Source organism: Phlebotomus papatasi, chromosome 3 (genome assembly GCF_024763615.1).
Source record: "Phlebotomus papatasi isolate M1 chromosome 3, Ppap_2.1, whole genome shotgun sequence".
Classification (NCBI taxonomy): Eukaryota; Metazoa; Arthropoda; class Insecta; order Diptera; family Psychodidae; genus Phlebotomus; species Phlebotomus papatasi.
In genome coordinates, this window is record NC_077224.1 from 84,802,241 (window position 1) to 84,828,406 (window position 26,166).

Genomic DNA, 26,166 nt, shown 5'->3' on the forward strand with positions numbered 1-26,166 from the left:
GTTCTGTCGAGATTTTCCACTTGATAGCGAAATAGAGCCCGACTGGTGGATTCCCTTTCCTGTTCCCGGGAAATTCATAATTTCCCGTATCTCGCCAGCTGTTATCCACCGTGTGGGGGATTCACTGACAGGAAACATTGTCAGTCAGTCGGTAACATGGGCTGGAAGAATTCGGATTGGGGCACAGAGCTAGGTCACTGCCGGACAATCGGCTGCGATAAGCCTTGTTGTCCCTAAGAAATCTTTCTGAACAGAAGTCCGGGTACATAAATTTAATTTTTTACCATTTTTACGCTACAGCGCCATCAGTAGTGAGTTTTCGAACTATCTAGTAGTGGTTTTACGAACTTGCAATGATTGAAAGTGGCATTTCACTACTAGGTCTTTCATTAGGGTAAATTGGGACAAGTTAGACCATGGTACAAGTTTTACAATGGTACAAGTTGGATAGGGCTTTTTTTCTTAATAAATTTAGTACTTCATTTTTATTTGTATATTTTTAATGCTTTAGTTTTATAATTTGGTTCCTTATGCTTAAAAAAATTAGTACTGTATTTATCAAGAAAAAATCCCTGTCCAACTTGTACCGGCGAATTGTCCAACATTGTAACACTATGTCCAACTTGTATCACTTTACCCTATCAGCAACTATATCACGAATTTATGCAAGAAACGCTTCGGCAAAGTTTAAGCCAGATTTGAGAATAAGAAATTACATGAGAGGTATTAAGAACCTCACCTAATATTTCCGATTTTTCAGTGATTTCTTTGCGTTGGTTGATTTAATATTTTTTTTTAGCTTTTTGTGGGAATGTTTTTCACTTTCATTTGCGTAAAGAATTATACTAAAAAAAAAATAAATAAAACTACGTAATCCTGAGAATCAGAGACTTTCTTGTGATGAAAATAAAAAGAATGAAAATAAGAGTTTTGCGACGATGATGACGTGAATTGCTTTAACAAAACTCATTTGAATATTATATACATAGCATTAATTGTCTGATGGCGGGAGAGAGAAAAGTATGTGATAGAGAGAGGAATTCCCGTGAAATATATGTTACCGTCCAGCGTGGAAATAATTGCCAATGGCATTGAGAGCAGAAAATAATTTAAGGAGAGTTTTTTTTTGAAGTTTTGCTGGTATTTCTGTTGCAAATTCAATTTTCCATTTCGCCACAAATTTATGGTCAAGTGCTAATCAATTTTCCAGATTATTATTCTCTCTGTTGCAAAATATTCCCGTCTGGCAGCGATGTCTTCGTAATAATTTTGATTGTCCGTGTAATCGAAAGTTATCAAGAATGATGGACTGATATTGCCTTCTTCCACTTTTTTTTTAGGTCATTGCTAAGATGTCAAATATTGTGTCAACAATAGAAAATGCATATTTACGAATTGTTAGAGAGTGAGAGAATTTTTCAAGTGTGCGATCTTGGTGGGCAAAGATGGACAATGTTAATTGCTTGAAATTGATTGTTGAGTGAAATTGAGCTTGAAATAGCGCATGGGTTTCGGCAATTAGTTCATTGTCAATTTTGTCATGAGAAATTGATGTATCATAGGTTAGTTAGAGGCGAGATAAAGTGAGAGATGGGAGAGTAAAGCACAATCTGCGGTATTGCATCATTTAAAGTCCAATTGATGTCCTTGAATTTTTAATTTCCGAAAGCGCACAGAATTGATCAGAAGTCTTTTTTTGTGGTGCCTTTTATGCAAAATCTGATGGAAAAAATATAGCACTGCAAAAAGAATTTAATTAATGCAGAAGATCGGGTAGCTAGGTAAAAGGGAAGTGTTATAGAACTAGGGTAGAATAGCTTAATTAAATTACTTTTGCTTTCTTAATTTTTCCTAATTAAATTTCTTAATTTTCTTTTTTTTTCAATTCTTAATTTATTATATTTTCTTTATTTATTTATCTAGACAGATTTATTTAGATCTAGAAAAGTTCTATACTCTGTGAAAAATTTCCATTTAAGGCAAGTTCTGAATTAGGCTAAAAGAAATAGGTTTCTGAATTAGGCTAATTATAGAAGTTGTACAGACCTATTAAATGATAAAGTTTCCCATACATCATTTTACAAAGTAAAACTCCTATTAGAATTCTTCATATCAGCTTTATAAAACTGTTAATTTTTACCTATATAGAGTATTTATAGAATGTTTATAGAATTCATAAATCTCTTAGTAAAAATTCAATATTAATTTTTGATATTTCCACGTGAACTTTTAAAATAGATCACCTTAATGATAATTTGAAAAGTGTAATTTTTAAAAGGATCACTGTTCTATTGGTTCTTACCAAATTTTATCATATCGATTTTTCTCCATTTCTACTAAACATGATAGAAGTACCTCACACAGAGATGTTTCCTCTGAAATATTTTTGGTAAAGTTATCATTGTGCCTCACAGACCTCTAAGGAGTTCTCCAGTGAGTTACCCCCATGATCTGTCTTCCTTTTTATCGTTTAGAACTCAAACAATTTCCTATTCACGTGACTTTTTAATTAAAAAAGCTTTCATGGTTTTGTCTCCCGAAGTATACGCTTAAGTGTTAACCTTCTTGAAAAAATTAATTTGGTGAAACTTTATAGGTATCACTGCATTAAAGAGTTTATTTGCATCAGGTAAACACTGGTAAAAATAAAAGGATTAAATTGATCCAAATTTGATCCTTTTCCAAAGGATGGATCAAATTTCGCGCTTTGAATGCACATTTATCATAGAACATGTTAATTTTATTCATCCTTTGCAAAAGAATCAATTTGATCCTTTTATTTTTACCAGTGAATGATATCTTTATGGAGATGGTAGGATCATTTTCGATAAAAGTGATTCTTGATTTAAGGCCTCTACACATTGGGAGAAATTTTTGTCAAAAATTGTGTTTTTGATAGAATTTTGACGTTTCCACCAAGAGCACTTCATGAGATTTTCTTCAAAAAAGCAATTTTTGACGAAAATTTGTTACAGTAGACGCCTTTAGGCTATGATTTTTTTTAAAGGAGGAAAAGCGTCCTAGTTCTTCAAATTAATAATATTTAAAAGATAATATTTGTTCAATTCATGAGGAAAAGAATAGTGTTCACGAATTCAAAGACACCGCAATGCACTGGGCAATTTCCTCTTAGGTTTACCGGTTTACAACTGATTTTAACCGATTTATAAATCTTTCAAAACATCGCACAAAGTAACTTAGGAGTAATATAATTGAATTTCGAATACAAATTAGTTTTCAGCCGAAATCCATAACGCTCAAATTTCGAGTGGATCGAAATACCGCAAAGCCAAATTCCCGAATTCTTAAAAGCGTCATAGTTACTTCCACGATTACGCCCACGCTTGATGGAGGCATAGGGAAATTTTCCGTGTTTTTAAAAAAATATATTCTATGTACACATTATCCCCTGTATCATTTCGTCCTTTTCAGGATTTTGAGCATTCTAGATTTGGATCATTCAGGATTTTGGCTATTAGGGATATTGATTTTCCAGATTTTGGTTTTCGAAATTTTGGCTTCTCGTGATTTTGGCTTTTCAGGATTTGAGCTTTCGGGTTTTTAACTTTTCGGGTTTTTGGCTTTTCGGGATTCTGGCTTTTTGGGATTTTGGCTTTTTTTTGTTATTTTGGCTTTTCGGGATATTGGCTTTCCAAACTTTGGCTTTTCAAGATTTTGATTTTGCGGGATTTTGGCTTTTCGGGATTATGGCCTTCGAGATTTTGGCTTTCGGGATTTCGAATCGTTCTGGATTTCGGCTTTTCAGAATTTTTGGCTATTCGGAATTTTGGCTTTTCGGGATATTGGCTTTCCAGACTTTGGCTTTTCGGAATTTTGATTTTCGGGATATTAGTTTTTCTGGATTTTGGATTTTGGAATTTTGGTTTTTCAGGATATTAGCTTTCCAGATTTTGGTTTTCGAAATTTTGGCTGTTCACGATTTTTGATATTCTTAATTTTGGCTTTTCTGGATTATGGCTTTTGGTATTTTGGCTTACAGGATTTCGATCCATTCTAGATTTTAGCTATCGGAATTTTGGTTGTTCGGGTCTTTAGCTTTTCGAGATTTTGGCTTTTCGGGATATTAGCTTTGCAGATTTTGGTTTTCTCAATTTTGGCCTTTTTGGATTTTGGCCTTTCTCGATTTTAGCTTTCGGGATTTTGGCTTTTGGAATTTTGGTTTTTCATGATATTGGCTTTCGAGATTTTGGTTTTAGAAATTTTGTCTTCTGCTGATTTTGGCTTATGAAATTTTGGTTTTTTGGGATTTTGGCTTTCGGGATATCGACTTATTCAGGATTTTGTGGATTTTAATCGGCGCCGATCTTGCTGTGGGAAATTCGGAAGTTATCGAAAAGTGGAAATCCTTCGGGGAAAGTGTTTTAACTTTTTTCAGAACTTTCGGCTCAGTCTCAAGTCTTTATACTCTTCTCTGAGATTCGTTCAATTTGGTCAAGATTGTTTGGACTAAACAGCATTTTCTCTACTTTTGGCAATACAATGGTAATGGGTTTTCCTTCTATTCCGTTCTATTGGTGACCAACATCCAGAGGAATACGATGGAATCCTCCTTCAGAGATTGTAAAATCTGTTGTTATAGTTATCTTGCTAGAACGTAGAGATTATCCGCTACTTCGAGTGTAAAACGAGGAGTTACCCAATAAATAATTACTGTGACCATTTGGTTAAAATTACGTTATTCTGACGTTATTAGAAGTATTGTTTCATTATTAAGGTGCTTAGGACGTTATAGAAGAAAAATTATAGCAATTTAATGGGATAATTCAATTATTACCTCAGGTGTAAGATAATTTTGTGTTTAAATCTGATTTACAATAGCGATAATTGATTTGAAATGCAATGCAAGAATTGCCCTGAAGACATGAAGATCAGGCACAAAGACAATGCGAAAACGGAAAGGTGTGCACACAAGATAAATCCTTCAGGTAAATGAACTGATGAAAATAGTCGCGAGAGTTTAATTAATTGGTGGTACTATACAAGTCCACGGAGTATTGACTTCTTTGTCTTTCGGTCTCTCTGTGACTCCTTTTTCTGCTGCAGCTGGTTTTTTTGTATCTTTTGCTTCCCCCTGATAGTCTCTGGTGGATGATCTTGGGATGCAAAAAATGCGGTTGCCATGCGCCGGGTTCGCAACAGAAATGAGATATCTTGGGAGACGTTGGAGATCTGTGAACTTGGGACGGTGAATGAGGTGGAAGAACGATATGATCATCCATTCGATCGTCTATATTTAAAGTTGAACTGAACTTTTATCATTTGTATAGTAATCACTTGCAGCTTATCCAGGGGCTAACAAATGCTACCCTTTTGGGGGAGGGGAATTCTTATTGGAAGGCTTTGTTTTTTTTTACTAGAATTTTGAGGTTAGGGTCGACATAACCTAAAAAGAATCACGATAAGATTTACAACAAGGAAATACAGGCTTCTTCGTAGTATTTGTCGTCGACATTAGTTGCACGCGACTTTATATACGATTTAATTAGTCGCGTGCAACTAAATTTGTTAATTTTCCCGCTTCGTCTGTATTTATAACAATTTCTCACCCCTTGGATCACTCAGTTCGATAAACGTTCTTCTCTTTGGAGTTTGTCTGAATTGCAGCCGTTGCTAAAATTAGTCTTGGATCTGCAAAAAATGCTTCTTCGTGGTCCTTAAGACAATTTAGTAATTGGTCAGAAAGTTGCGTCATTCACAAAAAGACGTTACAAAGGCATATTCAAAAATGATCTGTTGGAAAATTTCCACTTGATCCACACACGAAGCGTGATATAGAGAAGATTCTGGAAAAATGTATGTGAGTGACCAATAAGAAGGTGATCCTAGGTCAAAAACACTTGTAGGTTAACACACCTGAAATGGGTATAAAATGCGGATGGAGGAAAAGTTGATTGTGACGAGGGGGTACAAAAAAAAAAGAAAGAAATATTGGAAGAAGGCAAGAAAAATAGCTGCAGAACCTGCAATTGTGCAAGTTGATGGAGGTTGAAAAAAAAATGTGAATAAAATTGTACAATTTGATCGGATATCAAACTTTTTGTTCACTTTTTTCTCACGATGATCTTTTATTTTTTTTATTTATTTTATTTTTTTTAATACCTCCTGCGAGAGTGACTTGGATGAGATAGGATGGAATCTGTTGGAGTTTAATCACCTGAAAGGGGGCTGTATAATAATGTGTCCGAATGGCGTCTTGTTGTCCATCGATTCTTCTAGAAAAAGAGCGTTTTTTATTATTGCTCGAACTCGATGGAGAGAGCAGCGTATACAATCAATCAAATGCCTGTTACTTTTGAAAATTTCGCCTTATGAGAGACGCAATCTAGTTATCCCTGAGCGTGTCCGTTCGTGGGACCGTTACCGATGCTAACGGTCAAACGGTTATAGGTTGTGACTTGTGATCTTCAGGAGATCACCCTTGAAAACAGTTTTGACACTTTTCAATATCGTCGGTTCCGAAGAAGACTATTCTAAGTCTACTTACAATAGTATAAAAAGATAGTATCATTGGATGCAGAAACCTTAGATTTATATCCCCACAAAATTTTATGTTGATTAAGATGATTAAGATATTCCTGCAAAAGTTACAAGAAAAAAACTTAAAATCAGCGTGCCCAATTATTGAGTTTTTTGCCCATAATTTTGCTATAATTAATTTAAAAGTAGTGTTAACTAGGAGATATTCAATGCGTAAGTATGATATAATAGTTTCAAAAGCTGAAAGTATACTAATTGCAGTGAAATTAATGTAAATAAATTTTAGCTGTCAAACTTTAAACCTCTTTCCTGTAAAGTTTACATTTTGGACTTACAATAGTCTTCTTCGGAACCGACGATACGTTTTGGAAATTGTCCAGTTGTACATTCCATTACTGAGAGAAATCCGAAAAAGTTAAAATAACATTCCGGAAATGTTAATTTTACCCTGCAGTATTGATCCGAAATCGGTGTAAATATTATGCTATGAGATGTATTAGGTGTTAAAGTTACCCTTTTCCATGCTAATTTTACCCTTAAAAAGGTGTAAAATTAATCCATGTTAATTTTACCCTTAAAAAGGTGTAAAATTAATCCATGTTAATTTTACCATTAAAAAGGTGTAAAATTAACATTAAAAATGTTGATATATTTTTACACCTAAAAAGTGTTAAATTTATGAGGAAAAAAAGTTAATCGCACCCCCGTTTTTTCTCAGTGATTTTTATTATTACTATTAATCGTGTCTATACACTTTATTTTGAATTACAATCACTGAGAAAAGAAGGGGGTTCGATTAACTTTTTTCCTCGTAACTTTAACAATTTTTAGGTGTAATAATACATTAATATTTTTTAATGTTAATTTTACATCTTTCTAAGGGTAAAATTAACATGAAAAAGGGTAACTTTAACCCCTAATACACCTAAAAAGCATAATATTTACACCGATTTTGGATAAATTCTGCAGTAATCTGATCAATTCTGATGTAATCATTACAATGTGCTCCGTATTGGAAGGATCTGCTGATCATAGATCGGCCAGGAACCGCATTCTCCGTTTTTTTTTTTTGGGTTTTTGTTTTGCAGTGCATCACAGTGAAAATGTGTTCTGTTGCTTTGCACCGGGCGGGACTAGAACTCACATCTGTGATAGTCGAGCCAGAGATCTCACCGTCCAAGACCCAACGGTCTTGCCTATTGCGCCACTGAGATCCCCATCTTCGTAGGTAAATGACCTTGAATCGCCCTTGATAACGAGTTTTCAAAGTCAAAGGTTAAAAGGCCTCTTGAGAACATATTTCTCAACCGATTGGAAGAAATTTGGGTTCGTTGGAAAGGCCTTTGAATTCCTCATAAGTCTGAACCAATTTCAACATATTATGTACCGATTTACAGTGATGATCAGGGGGTGACATTAGATCTAAAAAATGCGACTGGTTTTAGTGTATATTTTTCCCTGTTTTCGTACACATTTCACGGGATATCTTCAAAACTACGTAGGATGCCAATTTGGGGTTTTCGGTTGCCTATTCTATATTAAATTGGCTTTTATTTTGTATTTATATTTTTTTATTAATTCATTCTACAATGATAGAAAACAGCTAATAAACTCAAAAGTTTTTTCGGCACGCTAAAAACATACGGGAAACATAGGAAATGTCGGTGATGATCATGGCAGTTCGAGCATTCCGCAAAGCTGGGACGCTTTGCTACCCTTTGGGCTCTGTGTTCCAAGTTCCAACTCCATATCCATACTTTGCCTCATTCCAATATAAATCTCTCACTTTATGTGTTGTTCCTGATTCGAATCTTGAGCATTTTTATAGTGAATATGATTGTGCTGTTGGGTTCGTTTTTTTTTTTTTTTTGGTTTGGTGTCTCTAAGAGAGGGTCTCGATGCTGAGGAGCGGTACCCAGCTAAGAATGCATCTTCCTCCCAGACAGTTCATTATCCCAGATATTGCTTCTCTTTTTTTGTGTCACTGCCCGATACCTCCTTTGTGCTGGTGCGTTCATCAACCCCAAATCCGAGGGACAAATGTACCATGATCACGATACCACTGGATGGCTCTCTTGAGGGGCAGAGACTTAGGCTGGGAGAGATGTCACGGGGGAGGAAAAAAGGCGGTTGTCGAAAGTGATTTAGACATCGCGGTCGTTTCCCTGAAATGCTCGTCTATGGCGTTTCTTTTTGTCTTTAGGCTTCTCTTACCCTCGATCTTCTCTGGTTGAGTTTCACATTGGAGTAAAAAGGGTGCTATGGTAAGAGGCTGCCGTGTAGATTTCTTTCAATTCCTTGAGAATCCTCATTGTTCATTGACCTGAGGGGTCTTGTGAGAAATTCCTCACGTGCTTCAAAATAACCTCTAGAATTTGTTCTACGATTGTACCATAAGTTCTCTTGCTGAATCTTCGGTTCCGTTTTGAATAGAAAACGGTACGTTAAATGTTCAGATCAATTCTACAAAGTCCAAGGTGAAATGTGCAATTTTTCCTTATTTTGAAAAATTAAATATTATTTGTAAAGATTGTATTAGTGTCTAAAAAAAACAATGAAATTTTTTGTTATTTAGAATTTTGAGATCTTCGGGAAATGGGCTAAACCTTTATCCTGAAGACCGTTTTAGGTTGGAATCCCGTGATTTCAGTAATATAAATTTGAAAGATAAAATCATACAAAGTATCAGGGTTTACCTTCATTTGCTATTGAACATTGCGCAAATCTAATTAATTAGATTGCAAAATTGAAAAATTAATTAAATAAATAATTTTTCAATTTTGCTAAAAGTATTATCAAAAATAAAATTTTATTGTTCTGGAAAGGAACCATTTATTGATAAATTAATCCTCATTCGATGTCCTGTTTTAGTTTGCAAAGTTTTTATACTGCAAATGAGAGTGTTGAAAATTCAAAAATTAAAGAATAGAAATAGAATTTAATTAAAGAATTTTTAAAGAACAAAATAATGATGTAAATATAAAAAAAGAAACTAAACTTGCTTACATTACTGGACTAGTACTGTAGTTTTTTTTGTGTTTAATAAGTCTTTAGGTATTGAGGGTTATAATACTTATTTCATTATAATTTATTTATTGCTAATTTTTGCAAAGTTTTTGATCTTTTCATATCGGTAAAATTTCATGAAATCAAAATACATGTCCCTCCCTTTCTTTCACAAAAGATTTTCATAAGCCTATTCTACTCCTTCGGACTCACAATTAGATTGAACTAAATTTAATTGGATTTGATGTTCAAAAGAAAAAGAAGAAGAATGCAAAAGAGTAAGATACACATATTCAAAACCGTTAAGTAAGACAGGGATGTGAATTTTGCTTTCATGAAATTTTCCTGCAATTTTCTTTAGTGAAATTAAATCGACTGAAATTTTACCTCTTATTTCTTTTAAGAGAAATTAGATATATTTGTCTCTTTCTGCCAAATTAATATTGAAATTTGAATTTCTATTTAACAGAAAGAGACAATTATATCTGAGTTCAACTTCACGAGCGTAACCAGATAAGATTTGAACTGGTTACTGGTTAATATAGTTTATATTTCGTCAGTTAAATCAGCATTTGTCGTAACTTTATTTTTTGCGATTTTACGATATATACATATTTGGAATCGGCGTAATTTTGTTTATTAAACGCACTCGAGGAAAAGAAACTTTTATAAGCCCAATAAAAATTATTTTAAACAAAAATTATCATAAGTGCCTTTAATTAAGAAAAATTTATCAGAATTTGTCGTAACTTCCATTTTTGGGGAAGTTACGACAAATTTCAGCTTTTAAATAATTTTATAAAGATTTTCTCGAGTTAACTTACAGTTTATTAGTGCCACTTTTATTATTTTGACTCAAAAGTATCGCATTCGGGGCTCATTTTTAAGAAAAATAAAGCTGAACTGAAAATTTCGTCTCCTGAAAAGTTGTCAAAAGGAAGTTACGACAAATGCTGTTTTAACTGACGATTTATAAAGATAATTTTGTCTTACTGCTCAAAGGCCCCTACACACTAGGAGCAATTAAAAACAATGTTTTTTTTAAGGAAATATCCCCTATCATAATTGTGGGCAGAAACGTCAAATTTAAAAAAAAAGGTATTTTTTGACGCAAATTGCTTATAGTGTGTAGACTCCAAAAAAGAAAGGGAAGTGTCTTGGATCAATACAAAATGGAGTGCTGTACGGGGTAATTGGTTTTGGCCATGGCTAATTTTACAGTTAGCCAGTCAATCGACAAACGAAAAGTACAGTAACTAGGGTAAATTAAGCTATTTCAAAACCTGCTCCAAATGGAAATTTTTCGCTACTCCAAATGGAAACGTCATTGTTTTCATGATAAATACAGTACTAAATTATTATATTTATATATTTTCTATACCACAGTTTCATTATTTAGTTAATTTTGCTCCGAATAAAGCGAAAATCTATTCATATTCACAAATTTTAATTTGTTAATTTCTCATAAAAATTAAAAGTGTACCTTTTCACCATCGAATTTTTCATCGATCGACCATGTTTTCCAATGAAAAACACAATGAGGTGACTATTGTTTATTCGTTTTGTTTAACATTTATGTCATATTTCTAGCTAATTTTAGTTAAATTAAGTGCTAATCTTTATTGTTAACGGTACGTGAAGTTTTCAAATGAAATAATTACATATTTCGTGAACAAAAAGGGTTTTTTTCTGAAGTGTCTGCAAATGCTTCAATAGGAAACCCTGGAAATATGATTTTTTTGGAGAGATTTTCTTATTGTTTTAGATGGGAAAGGAGAAAAGACCAGGAATAATAACAAATTCTGCACTCAGGAGCAACTCAACAAGGTTTTTGAAGCCTTTTGTCGCGGTTTCACTTACACTGTTTGTCTCCAATTAGAAACTTTCCCTTGTCTCCATTTGGATTAATATGTTTCCAATAGAAGCATTTTACGCTCGAGTATTTTTCTTGTATTTAAGAAGTTTTCAAATTAGGGTAACTGCCAAATTTCGGTATACTTGCGTGCAAGCACCAAAGTCTGAAGTTTGAAATGTAATATTTTCAATACAAATTAATATTTTTATTCCTTCTTTTTAAGGAGTGTTGCTTGGGAGTTTATACGCAGTTTATCATCTTCATTTTCACTCAAATTATTCTTATTCCATTTTAAAATAAACAAAAATGTAGACACTGCCTTGGTGGCCTATTTCGGCCACCTTCATTCCTAAAGTTCCTTGCCTTCCCAGAATTTTTCCAGCGTCTTTTTCACATTATCTCGTGTGTTGAAACGACATTTTTGTAATGTTCTTGCATTGTATGATCTCTGGAGTACGCAAAAACTAAAATTAATCGAAATTCGTGGAACAAAAATAGTGGCCGGAATTGCAAGCCGGCCGGAATTTGGCACACTTACCCTATATCTAAAGAATTTTTACTAAACAGTAACATTCTAGAAGAGTCAAGGAGCAAAATTATGTAATTCTTTTCAGAAAAAATATGAACTTAATGTGTTGAATCTTCTGTCAAAGTTAAAGCGTCTGGAAATGGTTTTGAATTAGGACATTTACCCTATTTGTGATTGGTTACATTCGATAATTTGATCTCTGATTTCAGTTTTAAATAATAAGTAAAATTTGATGAGATGTGCGAGCGTCATTAGTTCGCAAAGCATTTGTCCTTTACAAATTAGATTTGCAGGGTAAAAGACAGTAAATAAAATATGTTCAAATGTGTAATTTAATTATATCGTTCATTGTGAATGATCATGCTTGGTAATGATAATCGTGAGGGTAGTTGGCAACAAGTTGCTTGCAATTTTCTCTGAACTTTTGTAAATCAATTCTGAATTCTTTCTCATGGACGTGTAATCTTCCCCGCAAAGTCTGGTCAGTCGATGTTCTCTTTATTGAAACGGGTCAGGCTCAAGAAGACTATTGAACTAACCAGAAAATGTCTCTCTTTTGGGGAGTTGATTGACTAAACGTCGATTTTATTGGAGGTGGACTTTGGGTATATATAAATAAATGTTTGGTGAACTCGGTGGAAAAAAAATCATCTCATAATATTTCTATATGGGATGATCATTAATTTCAGGTTGATGATCTCCGGCGTCTGGAATCTCCTTGTCCAGCCACCTTGTTCACCAATAAATTGTGATCTTGGGTGAACAATTCGTGAGATATTTTAAAGAAGTTGTACCCAAGGAAAAAAAAAGATAAGTTAAAATGGGAACGATGGGTTATTGACATCGTATGGCATTATCCCGAAAAGAGCATTTCTTTCCCATATTATAATTTTTTTTTGATGGAATGGGAAAAAGATCGTTTGCCTGGACTAAGAATTGTATCTATATATAGATTGTGGGAGACTAAGAGAGGGATCGACAGGTGAAAAGAATGCCAAGGCATTATTATAAGAAAATTTATAGAGCCCAATTCCATTTGATGGGGTCAATGTGAGAAAAAGATATTTTTATACCTTCTTTGACATTCCTTAAGAGATGCACCAATGACCTTTTTTATCCCCAAAAAAAAAAAAGATACAACCTAGGAATTAAAAATCCGTGTCGAAATACCCAAATTCTTAGAAATGCATTCACCCAATATAAAAGTGATTATGGAAAATTTTTCTCAAGATCCAAACAATTTTTTTTCTCTGGTCTTTTTGATGAGAATCATCGCACGACAAATTGTAATATAACAAAGTTGTGGGGAAGGAAAAAAAAATAAAACAAGATTTGAAGAATACTGAATGAGTTCCTCTTTTGTCCATTTGCGTATTAGAAAATGTTCTAAGATCGAATACCACCTTCTTGGATTGTGACGCAATTCGCGATTCAGGAAACATTGCGCGATCACTCATCAAGAAGCTGCTGTGCAAAATTTCCATATGTGAATAAACTTTTCGCAATCACAGGGCCAATTTCCAACCATGTTTTTCTTGCTTAACGATCACAAGATAATATTCTCAGGCAAAGCATGAATATTGATCAGGGAGGTGATGGAAGATTTAGGAGAAGTCTATCTTTGAATAAACTTATTGAGAGAAGGGTGAGGGTTACGAGCAACACTCAATTTTAATGTTGCTATAATGCTAATAATTATAATTAGTGTTGCTATAAAGTTCAGAAGCTGTAAGTCACCGATTTCGTACGCTATGTATTGCAATCATCTTATCATCGCGTGTCGTGGTCATTCGGGGCCGATCGGAGCGTTTTCGGTTGCTGAAACCATCAGTTTTCTTGAAAATCTAGATGGCACTCTCAACAGCGCCTTTGGAAACTTTTGTTTTTTGTGCAATATTCCTAATGGATTCATTTTCTTTGTGCAAATAAACAATGATACTGCGTTTTGTAGATAACTGACACCGTTTTTTACCCATTTTGCATTGATATTTCATGGAATTTTAAACAAGTGTTCGAGTTTCTTATTTCTCTATTCTTTGCCCTATAATAACTGTTTTTATTATTATTTTATATAAAAACAAGCAAATGTATCTTGCTAAAACACGTTTTTGTTAGTATTTTTTGGAATTGAACAATTTGCGTAATTGGTATAAACAAAATACTCAATTGAATGTTAGTTATCTATTTTTGATGATTTTGGATATGAGTATCTAAACTAAGGGATGCATAATGGGCCCAAAAGGAGGACTGGGTGTAGCGGTTCCGCGAGGAACCGCCCCCACTGTAATCTAATCTAATCTAAACTAGCTACAGTGCTACCAACTTTTAAAAAAAGGTAAAACTAAATTAGATATGGGTTGTCAGATGGCGCTAGTTGTAATTTATACTTGTTTTAAAGGTTATTAATTTATATTTGGTGAGAAAACATGACAAGAATGGGTGTCTTTAAATTATTGAGCGGCACTGTACATTGAAGATACACTCAGTCCCGGCATTAAGCACTTTGGGATTATGCACCTGACGGAATTATGCACATACAATTAAGCTTGTTTGCCTACCATTTGGAATCAACTTATAAAATCATTTTTGAAATACTCCTGAATGTAGGGTAAGAGCTCGTAATTTTGGACAGTTTCTTATTTTGGACACTTTGAGGGTAAAATTGGACACTAAAAATAAATTGATTAAAATGATAGATTTTTATTCCAATATTTGATGAATAATGAATTCTATCTAAATATTTGTTCTTTTTGGAAGATTTTAACACTAAATTCGTTAAGTTTTGAATATGATTTGAGTTGAAATTGCTTTGTTGAAATTTCAGTGTGAGCAATTGCTTACGAGAAATATGACAAAACTTCGTGTTTGCTTCAGTCTTATTTAGCTGTGGTGATCTACTAACAATTTTTCCTTGCTTCTTTTAATCATATTATTAAATATTCATTGAATATTGTGTTGATTCACATTAATGGTGATTTGTACATTTGACCTGAAGTGAGATTTGCCTTGTGAATTACGTTTTTCGTGTGAAAAATGGGCAATTTTCTACGAGGTTCATCAGTGACGTGATTTTGGACAGGTGTTTTTCTCTCGAAATTTCGTGAAGTTTTAACTTTTGTGATGACTAGGTTGGACAAATGCCTGGAGAAACAAAGGAGCATAATATTTACGATCGAGATGTAGTAAGAAAAGTTTTGAAAGGCTCCCGGAAAGGCCAGGGAATGAGCGATTCCGCACGTACTTGGTGTACCGAAGTTAACTTATTTTAATGAATGATTTGGAAAGAATTTACAGGAAGAGGACTTGGTAAGATTGGTTCATGAAATGAAGAACAATGGGCATCCTGTTGAGGCGGACTAGCTGTCCAAAATATACAGCCAAGTTGTCCAAATTAATTCCCAAGTTGTCCAAAATTCGAGTCAAATTTACCTCTACTTATCAATTAATTTTTAGACGTATTAAGACTAATTTTAGTAAAAACAAAGACAATAAACCCTTGCCAAGTTTCTAAACAAACCTGATGAAAAGAGAGTAACAAAAAAGTCAATTAGTATTGAAAATATCGCACTTCAAACTTGTAACATCGATGCTTATAAGCAGACTGGACAAAATTATGAGCCCTTACCCTACTGCCATTTTGCGCTTTCTTCGGTCCAAAAAATGTACATAATCCTGCAACTGAGTGTATTCAAGAATCAATCAATACGCTCTATACCCTACAGCGGAGGCAGCTAAAATCCCGAAAGCCAAAATCCCGAATGTTCAAAATCCTGTATTTACGATTTACTGGTAAAATTTACCAGTAAAGGATTAGGCTAAGGAAATTTATGCAAAAGATATCTAATCGATTATCCTTAGTCCTCATTGTATGACAGGTTGGGGTAAATTTTTGTTCTCAAATTTTATAAGCTAAATATTCTCGAGGATCAACCTGTATCTGCTTTAGCCCTTATAGGAGCCCTATGCGAGGGGGTAGTCATTAATAATCTCGTTTAATGAAACAAGGATAAGATTTACAATTATGAAAATTTGTAGATTTTATTTGGTTTCTTTAGTATTCGGAAAAAGTGTAGAGGATTGCACAAAAGGATATCCCCGTCTTAATAACTTGGATAAAAATATACAGGTTAATATCATACATTCCCGCTGCTTTCAATCCAAAAGGTCTCTTTGCCATGTACATCATCATCAACAGAGTCTTTTGCTCCTTAATACTGAAATCATACCACTTTGTTAGGTACAGTTCAACAGCAAGTCCTTCAGTTTTTGAAAAAAGAAACTCTCCAAAAATGCATAAAACTCCAAATTGGGTTAAAACTGTGATAAAAAGTGGAATGAAGACGATAGCTTCCTCGGAACGTAGGAGATAAAATATGAACAAAATATATACAAGGCTCGTTGCAGTTTGAATGGTGAATGTGTAGCCGAAAATTTCATTAAGTAGTTGATATTTTTGGAGGAGGGTGCAATGAAATTGATGAATGTCTATCAAGAGCTGAGTGATATCACAAAGTTTAGAGTTATCCAGGGATCTGATTGTGTAGCAGAACACGTTGGTAATTGCGGTGAAGTATAAACCAAAAGTTATGAGAATCATGTCCACAAATATAAGACAACTGGCGATCTCTACCATAAGAAAAGATTGATGAATATGTTGGTAGAAAGGCATAGTGGTAGGACGTGGTTCTAGAATTATTCCAGGAACTCCAAGTAGTATGACGTCATAGTAGATAAAGTAAAAGAACATTGCAACACTGGTTGTGAACCAAACTGGAAATATCAATTTTCTATCATTAAAAGATTTTAAGGACACTGTACCATACAGATTGAAATTTAATAGGACATTACCTTGTGATTTGTTTAGTGATCCGAAGTATCTTTGTGAGATGAATTTCGGAAGAATTTCTGATGAAATCGATTTCGTGAACTTTATGAATTTGTTGGATGAAAAGCAATAGAACGTTCAATTCATTTGAATTTGTAACAATTGAGGTAGTCTTTGAGCAGATCTGCAATACGCCCACCGTCATCATAATATTTAATACAAATAACATAATGTTCCTTTCATAGTACACAAGGGTGAAAACACACGATATCAGACAGTATGTTAGGAAAATCGGATGAATGTATTTTTCGTATCCATGTAGAAAATGCAGTCGTAAAAATGAGAAATTCAAGATTTTTATAAATATTCTTATTATTTTCTCAAACTTAAGATACTCAGGGTAGCAATCGATGTAGTCAACCATCTTGGACAGCTTACAAATAACTGAATCCTTCCCAAAAGTTCATCTATTTTATTATTATACTTCTATTTATAAAATATTAATGGAAATAGAGTAACATATGATTTTCTATAGAAACTTTATATAAGTAATGATATGTTACATCGGTTACATCAGTCTATTAAAGTTGAAATAATACATTCCAATTTCATATCTAAGTTTTCTTTATCCCGGTATTAAAAAGATTATGTATTTAAATTCAAAAATACCTACATTTTAAGTCCATGCAAAAGGTCACGTGACCTAAGAGAAAGGATGGATATTAAACTTTTCAAATTCAATATGTAAATTACCAAGGTAAATTCGAAAAATACTGAATATATAGGTCAGTCTATTATGTAACATTTAGTAATAGCCTGGAAGTCTAACACTGAAGTTAATATGTTTGCCGATAGAGTGCTCTTTTTACCTTATGTTCGAAATTTCGAAAATTTTGACAAAAAATACTTGTCTAACAATGAATTTTTCGATGTTACTTAGACGTGATTTATATTTTTTACTAATTTTTCAAGAAAACCATCCAGCATGCTTCTTAGAATTTTATTTATACTTTGTGTAATTTTCTTTTATTCGTTCGAAACATAACCATTTCGGAACAAAACCACAGAAAGTTTGAAGTTAATGTGGGAACATTTGTCGCTTCAGAGCACTGGCAGTATTCGAAATATTTTCGAACTTATGACATATTTGACAAGTGTGGAAAGTGTTGAAGTACCTGGCCGGAACAAATGTTATACAATAGGGGAAACTGGGGCAAAAAGTCACAGATCGAAAATTTCAAAATTCAATATCTGTCAAGATAAATAAAATAGCGACTTAAATTTTTCTCCATAGACAGCCTTAGGTCTTCTTCAATGTCGTAAGTTTGTTAGAATTTGAACAAGGAATTTAGAAAATAAAAAATATTGAAATTTTTAGCCCTATTTTTGAAATATTTACCGTGCAGAAGAAATCAATTATTAGCTACTTATTTTAAATTTGATGCACTGGCACTGGTGAATATTTCCCAAATTATTTGGATGTTTTCTGAATACGAAACCGCTATCTATTTTAGAATTTTACAAAGATTCTTTTGTCCAGAAATCCTTTTATTAAAAACGACCACTTGGGGTAAAAAGTAACAAAAGCTATGGAGCAAAAAAACGGCTGAATTTTTAAATGAAAATTTCAGAAAATGTACTTCAAAAATTGCACCTTTATATGTTTAAAATCTCGAATTATTTTTTTATTATCCTGAAAAAAAAGATGTCAAGAAAATATGCTGTTTTTTTTAATCTGCATGTGACCCACGTAACCCCTTAACTGAACGAGTAAAAGTTTTGAAAAATCAACGCAGGAGTTCAAGCATTGTGCAAAGTCTCTTACACATAGTTATTAGAATTATTCACAAGAAATTAGATTAGATTACATCTGAATTCACAATGATATATCTCCTTTCGTGCAATTGCGAAACTAATTGAATTGTTGAGGTGAACTTACGTGAAAAATTAAAATTTTGCTCCCTAAATTAATGTGGTATTCTGTATTCAAGGTATCCTTTAGAAGAAAAATCTTCCGGCAGTGTTTATAAAAGAAAAATTGATTGATCTCATGCGATCTCTAGTGATCTGTTAGTGATCTTTACTCATTGAAGTTTTATTCTTTGAAATTTTTTTATCTGGGTATCAATTAGAAAATAAAGAATGTCTTATACAATAAATTGAGAAGATTACTGCAGCACTTTTTATAATTTATTTAGGGTAAAGTGTATAATTTGGAATTAGTGTTACAAGTTGGACAATTCGCCGGTACAAGTTGGACATGGCTTTTTTCTTGATAAATACAGTACAAAGTTTGTTTTTAAGCACAAGGAACCAAATTATAAAACTAAAGCATTAAAAATATACAAATAAAAATGAAGTACTAAATTTATCAAGACAAAAAGCCCTGTCCAAATTGTACCATTGTCCAACTTGTACCACTGTCCAACTTGTACCACTTTACCCTACGGATTAGCTGGGAATTTTATGTAACTTTTTCATTGTTTTTTTAGTGATCTTCAAGTGATCTTTACTTATTTTTTAAGAATTGTGCTTTGAGATCTGTCCCAATTCCGAGAAATTCATGTCATTGATTGGAAACTAAGAAGTTGATTTAATGTAATCATAAAGGATTTTTATTAAGTGATCTTTGCAAGTTTCCATTTCTACCTTATAATAAATAATTAAGGTAATTAACTAATATCAGTAATTCAATAAAAGTACTACGGATTTTTTCATTGATTAGAGAAGTTTACGAGAATAATTTAATAATTATAGTTTAGTGCAATCGTTATTGATCTTCAAGTGATCTTCACACCTTATACCTCTTTACTTTTAAGTTCGATTTTCAGGTGATCTTCATTTGATTAATTTTTATTTATTTCTTAAATTATGTCGTTAGATAAAATAACCAAGGCAACTTAAAAGAATAACTTTTTATAGATCTTTTAGGATTTTTTTTATTTTTCATTTTAAATCAGTTTTGTAACTTACGTGTCCTCAATTAATTTTTAAATGATATTTATTTATTTAATAATTGCTTTTGATCTTTTAGAAAAATCGTTTCGAAATCAAATAAAAACACGAAAAGATAATGCATTTAAAAATCACTCTATATTTAGACAGAACTAGAAAAACATCAGGTTGGTAATAAAAAGAACGAAATTTAAATTTATGTGATTCATTGGATATTCAGTGGTTAATCTCATGCGATGTCTATATTGATCTTCAAGTGATCTTCTAAATTTTAACTTCTTCAAAAAGGAATTCTAAATTTAATCATAAACCGATAAATTTTTTTATGATCCACTCTATTAGTTAAAATGATAAGATCTTGACTGATAGTCAACTAATTCTTATTCAATCTCTGTATTTCGTTCTATTTTGCAAAAACACAAAAAAAATACTACAAAGCATAGAATTCTGCGTAATTTGTGTTGCTGAAGGAGGAAAGCGACATTTAGAATTTTATAGGAGTTTGAGAGATCCAATAAATGATTTATTTGATAGCATTTCGGTTGTGGTTTAAATACCTATGAACTCCCATGATCTGTGGAACTACAGGTCGGTAACCGGCCTTCTGGTTGTCTCTCGTACTAAATTGTATGTATAAAATGTGTAAAACTCCAAATGAATTCTTAAGAGCGCGATCCGCGGTGTTGACGTGAAATATGATTTAATTGGACTTGTATATGTATTTTAAAATATTTTCTCGTTTATTCTCGAGCATGATCACGTTTACTGTGATGTGATCAAGTTCTATATTCTTGCAGCTGAATTTTTTATTATAGGGACTACACAAATCTAAATGCGGAATATATATGCATTTAATTTTAATATTGATTTTTGCAACAAAATAGAAATTTTATCATAAAACACTGCGAGGAAATTGTTTATGCTTAAATTTCGCTTTCACAGAATTTATCTATAGTGAAAAAAGAATCGTGGTGCGAGAGATAGAATATTCATTAGGGAGGCAAAAAAATGTTCTATTTAATTTTATTGCTCGAACTTCACGGAAATTGGCATAGATACAGTAAATTGGTCTTTCAATCCATTTTCGTATCTCTGGAACAGTTTTACTTCTCCCTTACGTCTTAGACGGCTCAACATAATCAAATTTCTGATTAAATCGTTTCTTGTCTTAATACGAAAAACGGTTTAGTAGGAAACCGATGGGAATTTAGTCAGATATTTATTCTGCTCTGTGTGTATAGGAGATTATTGTGCAAAATGAAGTTTTAACGAGTTGTACCATATAACGAAACCTTTCCATTTTGTGCAAGAACTGTAAATACGGAAAATTAGAACCGCAGATACGTACATTTAATGGATTAATTTCGATTTTGTGTTCGATTGAATGAATAACAGATACGGCCTATTTATAAAGTCTATTTATACGGCCTATTTAATTATCCATTCTAAAAAAAAAAAATTATATAGTTTCCGCTTTGAAAAAAATATTATTTAGTTTTATTTCTAAAGTGTTTCTATTACACCTAATTTGAAAATGATTTTCTAAATATATTTTCTGACTTGTCCCACGTTATTTTCACATTCAAGTGTAAGTAATTTCATTTTACATAATATTAAAAAAAATGTGGATTTGACTCAGTTTCTTTTTGTAAATGCGACATTTATTTTTGTGCTTAATTACCGTCTTATTAATATTAAGGGATGTGCTCATAATTTTGGACAGTTTGTAATTTTGGACACTTTGAGGGTAAAATTGGACACTAGAAATAAATCGATTACAATCATGGATTTTTATTCCAATATTTGATGAATAATTAATTCTATCTAAATATATGTTCGTTTTGGAAGATTTCAACACTAAATTCGTTAAATTTTTAATATGATTTGAGTTAAACTTGCTTTGTTGAAACTTCAGTGTGAGCAATTGCTTACGAGAAATATGACAGAACTTCGTTTTTGCTTCAGTCTTATTTAGCTGTGGTGAAGTACTAATTTCTCCTCGCTTTTTTTTAGTGATATTATTAAATATTCATTGAATATTGTGTTGATTCACATTAGTGATTTGTACATTTGACCTAAAATGAGAATTGCATTGTGAATTACGTTTTTAGTGTGAAAAATGTGCAATTTTCTACTAGGTTCGCCAGTGAGGTGATAGTCCTTATTTTGAACAGGTGTTTTTCTCTCGAAATTTCGTGAAGTTTTAGCTTTTGCGGTGACTAAGTTATATAAATGTCTGGAGAAACAAAGGAGCGTCATCTCTAAGAACGAGATGTAGTGTGAAAAGCCTTAAAAGGCTCCCGAAAAAGCCAAGGAATGCGCAAATCCACGCGTACTTGGAGTACCAAAGTCAACTCCTTTAATGAATGATATGGAAAGTTTCCGGGCTTCGTGTGACGTTCTACGTTTCCCTTACATGAACAGGAAGAGGGCTTCATGTGACATTCTGCGATTCCTTTACATAAGAAAGAAAAGGACGTGGTAAGATAGGTTCTTGAAATGGAGAACAATGGATATCCTATTGAGGCGGATTAGCTGTCCAAAATTAGAAGCAAAGTGTCCAAATTTACAACCAAGGTGTCCGACTTCGAAGTCAAATTTGCCTCCACATTTCAATTCATTTTTAATCGTATTAAGACTAATTTTAGTAAAAATAAAGATGATAAACAGATTGCCACTTTTCTAAACAACTCTTCTGAAAAGAGAGTAATAACAATTTGTATTGAAAATATTGTACTTGAAACATAGAACATTGATGCTTATAAACACCGTGTCTAAAATTAACAACAACAAAAAATAAAATGCCATTCAAATCGCGGAAGTGAGATATATTTTGTTTGTTTGGACGTAACTAGAACTAAAGACTAAAATGGTAAGAGATAGCGACTTAAGATTTTAAGGGACCCTCCATAAATCGACCTTGGAAACATTAAAATGACCTTCATTTTCTACCTTCTGTTTTCATTTTATCCAAAATCATTCTTTTTGAGAAATAATCAACAAAATTTGAGGCTTGGTTTTAGCGATTTTCTGCTAACCTAAGATTAAGTACTTAATATTAATTGGATTCCTCTTACAATTTTCCGAAACCAAAATTAAAAAAGGCTCTGAAGAGTATAATTTCTTTACTGATTTTGCTAAGTTTTAATTCGTCTGACGATCTTTGAATTTTGGAAGAAATTGAATTATTCGTTATCACGATTTCATTTATATTATTACCGTTCTATTTCGAAGTAGGATTTGAGGTGGCTCAAAATCGGTCATGAACAGGTAAACATGAAAAAATATGATGTATTATGCACAATGCACAATAACTTTTGTTTGTAAATATGTTTTCAAAATGTCCTATGAGTGTGAGCGAGATGACTAGATCTAGATCTCACTTACTCTCATTTAAATGTCAAAAATATGTTTACAAAACAAAAGTTAATGTGCGTTGGGCAATAGTAATTTTGCTGAATGGTTGAACTTGAGAGGACAAGCATTTTCCATACGAGTCCAATTTCCTAAAAATTTATTAATCCGAAAAAATAAAGCAAAACCGAATTTTGAGACTTATACTTCGAAGTTACAAGTTCGAGCATTTCGCCAAGTTAGAACGCTTTGCAACTCCTTTTTCGAAGTTTATTAGAATGGGTTAATGTGTCAATTTTTTAGTCACGTTTTATTCCCGATTTTTCCCGCGTTTCTTGCATTAATTTCTTCTACGCAGATATTCAGGTTGTTTTGATAGTTTTTTCTCTCTTCAATTTACGATTTTGGATTAGTTTTTTGTCGATATTTTTTTTTCTATGTCGTAAAATAGACGCAATGGGAACTTATTCCTATTCTAGTATACGCAAAAATCCAGAATTTCTTGAATCATTTCAAAAAATTGCCTCTCCATTCATAGGAGATTCTCTCTTTTTTTTCCATTGAATTAAAAGCCTCATGGGAAATTCCGTACAAGAAGTTGTATCGTAAGATAGTAATCTTCATTCTTCAATTCCTTTCCCGAAATCTCCCCATTTCGAGAAAAATTTCTAATGACCTACCTCTTGGATGGCGTGACTATTTATCCCAATCCGGGACGGAGATTGTGAAATAGGTTTTGAGATTTGGAGAGTGAGAGAGGGTTTGTGGACTTGAAAAAAAAAAGAGAATAACGATCCTCTTCTATAGAATCAATAGGAGGAATGTTAATGGCTAAATAAATCCCATTCTATATCGTATTTTTCACCATGTTCTGCAACATACAAGTTATGGTGTCTTTCAACGGAAGACCTTGAGAAAGAAGAGTGTTGTTTAGTTTGGGAAGAAGTCACACGGGTTTTTTATTCCTTCAATCTTTCTTTCTTATAGCCAAACACCCCAATGAAATTCCATTCCTGGATAGGAACGGTGATGACGCATTTGCGCGATTTTTTGATGCGACTTTTTGTGGTATCGCATTTTTCAATTGGGAATCAGGTACACTGGTTCAAAGAAGTATTTGGACATGCTTGAAAAATCAAGTCTTGAAGAACTTGAAAAAAGTTCTAAAATTAAATGATTTAATTGAAGAGAGTTAAAGAAAATGTGATTTTATCAGAAAAACAAGTAATAAAAGCTTCGATGTGACGGTATCTTGACACGCCCCTCTTTCCCATAATTGAATTTATTGTTAAGATAATCTAGAATAGGATAAAATATGCAATTCCGGACAACACGATATTCCGGACAAACCAATTTGGAAGTTTAGACTTTGATAAATTGTAGTAATAATTTAGTTATCATGCAATTCTAGAGTACTTTTAAGATAATATAGATTTAAGATAATTTTCAAGAAAATTTTCGGAACTCTGAATTGGTTTATCCGGATTTTCGCATTGTCCGGAATTTCAAATTTTACTCCACTCTTATTCCTTTTTCTGCTTGAACTTAAAGAGAGAGCAGTATATATTTTTTTTCGATACTGGCCATCCCGAACGCCAAAATCACGAAAACTAAAATCAGGAATAGCCAAAATCTCGAAAAACAGAATTCCGAAAAGGCTAAAATCCCGAAAAACCAAAATTCAGAAATCCAAAATCCTGAATATTGGCGTTTCAGGATTTTGACTTATCAGGATTTTGGCATTCGGCATTTTAACCTTTTTTAGATTTTGGCGTTTGGGATTTTAGCTTTTCAGGATCTTGGGATATTCCGGATTTAGACCCGTTTGGTATATCGACTCTATCGATTTGGAATTTTAGCTTTCAGAATTTTGACTCTTGAGGATTTAGGCTTTTCAGGATTGTGACTTTCCAGATTTTGATCCTTTCGGAATTTTGGCTTTAGGGTTTTTGGCTTTTCTGGATTTCGGCTTTCGGGATTTTGACCTTTTCGGCATTTTTACGTTCGGATTTTTGGCGTTCAGGAGTTTGATCCTCTCGGGATTTTGGAGTTCTTGATTTTGGCTTTTCGGGATCTTGGGATATTCTGGATTTTGACCCGTTCGAGATTTCGACCCATTCAGAATTTTGGTTTTTCAGGATTTTTACTTTTGACATTTTGACCTTTTCGGGTTTTTGGCTTTTCACTATTTTGGCTTTCGGAATTTTGGCCTTCGGGTTTTTGGCTTTTCAGGATTTTGGTTTTCGGGATTTTGACCCTTTCGAGATTTTGGTGTTCGGATTTTTGGCTTTCGGGATTTCGACCAAATCCCATTTTTTTCTATATGGCTCTCGTGCTGGTAAAAGCACGATGTTGATAGATTCTAATGATAGATTGTGAGATCTCTGACTTTCCTCTCAGAGTTGTGAGTAGCAATCCCGCTTAGTGCTGAAGATTAAAGCATTAAAGGGCATTCAGATTTGCCAGTAGCGTCCTTTGGACAACCATTCTCCATAATCAATTTCTTAAAGTAACACTACATCTTGAAAATCTTCTGATATTCGGTTTTTTTCCTATTTTTTCTTACAGTATTCTTTGGCAAGGCAACAAGTAAAACAAATTGTGAAACTTTGATTATTTGTTAAATTTGAAAAGTTATTTGACATAGAACGTGTTTAAATAAAAGTAGTGCTATTTTTGTGATTAAAATATTTCAAATAATCAATGGAACAACGTGTTAACGAAAATTTGGTTGATCGGTGTGAACAGCACAAGAGCAGTGGGTTAGCTGAGACTACTTCAGTGAAATGATACAGGTTTGATTCTCATTTTTATCAATATATCTATTCTTTTAATTTGTTTTTTAAACGCTGTATTTTTACTTTTAATTTAACACTTTTTAATAGAAATGTGTAATTCCCCTGCATTACCGAAACAACAGCCATCCCAAAATAATCTAATAAAAGTGCTTTAATCATGATTTTTTTTCAAAAACTCGAAAAAATATTCTTTAACGGACATATAAATCTTTGAATTTTAGGAAAATAGGGTAACTTTACCAATTTTCCGCGAGCTAGGAATCTCGATAATCAATTTTTATCAGTAAAACAAGCTTTTGTTCTAAAATAGCTTTTTTTGATCATTTGAGTCCTTAGAAAAATTTAA

At 32.9% G+C, this 26,166-nt stretch overlaps 1 protein-coding gene across 1 annotated transcript in view; it reads left to right on the forward strand.

Annotated features, from left to right (window-relative positions):
• The window catches only part of LOC129806125 (COA8 family protein CG14806, mitochondrial), a 39,837-nt gene extending 14,109 nt beyond the window's left edge, over positions 1-25,728 (forward strand). Inside the window, exon 5 of the mRNA XM_055854496.1 lies at positions 25,591-25,728. The gene's annotated coding sequence lies outside the window, so the exon portion shown is untranslated. The remainder of the gene's footprint in view (positions 1-25,590) is intronic.
• The last annotated feature ends 438 nt before the right edge of the window (positions 25,729-26,166 follow it).